Genomic DNA, 1,233 nt, shown 5'->3' with positions numbered 1-1,233 from the left:
TATCCTATATGTATTTTGTATATATTTTTTTATACATATTTACATTATTTAATGTTTATTTTGAATATATATTTTATCCAAATTTATATTATTTTATGTGTATTTGTTTATATATTTTCATACAAATTTACATTATTTTATGTGTATTTTGTATATATATTTTTCGACGTATTTAAATTATTTTATGTGCATTTTTTATATACATTTTCATAAAAATTTACGTTATTTTATTGTGTGTATTCGTATATATTTTGATACAAATTTTATACAAATTCTTGCTATTTACTGTGTATTTGTATATATATTTTCTTACAAATTTATATTATTTTATGTGTATTTTTACATATATTTCATTACAAATTTACCTTATTTTATGTTTATTTTGTATATTTATTTCATTCAATTTTAAATTATTTTATGTGTATATTTGTATTTGTATTTAGGTTATTTTATGTGTATTTTCTATATATATTTTCATCCAAAATTACATTATTTTATTAGTATTTTCTTAATTGAAATCGATACGAATTTATATTATTTCATAGGTATTTTGTATACATATTTTATACTCATTTACATTATCTAATCTGTGTTTTGTATATATATTTTTATGCAAATTTATTTGATGTGCATTTTTGTACATATATTTTAATAGAAATTTGCGTTATTTTATGTGTTTTTTGTATATGTTTTCTCATACAAATTTATATTATTTCATTGGTATTTTGTTTATTTATTTTGATACGAATTACATGATTATATGTGTATTTTGTACATATTTTTTTATACGTATTTACATTATTTAATGTCTATTTTGTTTATATATTTTTTTTTAAATTTACGTTATTATATGTGTATTTGTATAAATATTTTGATACAAATTTACTTTATTTTATGTATTTTGTATATATATTTCAATTCAAATTTAGTTTATTTTGTGTGTATTTTGTATATCTATTTTCATACAAATTTAATTACTTCTGTGTATCTTTGTATATAGTTTTATATTAATTTACGTTATTTTATGTGTATTTTGTATATTTATATTAATACAAATAAACTTTTTTATTGGTATATTGTTTATTTATACGAATTTACATTAAATTACGTGTATTTTGTATACATTTTTTTATACGTATTTACCTCATTTTATGTATATTTTGTATATATATTTTTATAGAAATCTACGTTATTTTATGTATTTTCATATATATATTTTGAAACAAATTTACA

This window comes from Eriocheir sinensis, unplaced genomic scaffold (assembly GCF_024679095.1).
Source record: "Eriocheir sinensis breed Jianghai 21 unplaced genomic scaffold, ASM2467909v1 Scaffold160, whole genome shotgun sequence".
NCBI lineage: Eukaryota > Metazoa > Arthropoda > Malacostraca > Decapoda > Varunidae > Eriocheir > Eriocheir sinensis.
Note: the sequence above shows the minus strand (reverse complement) of the source record.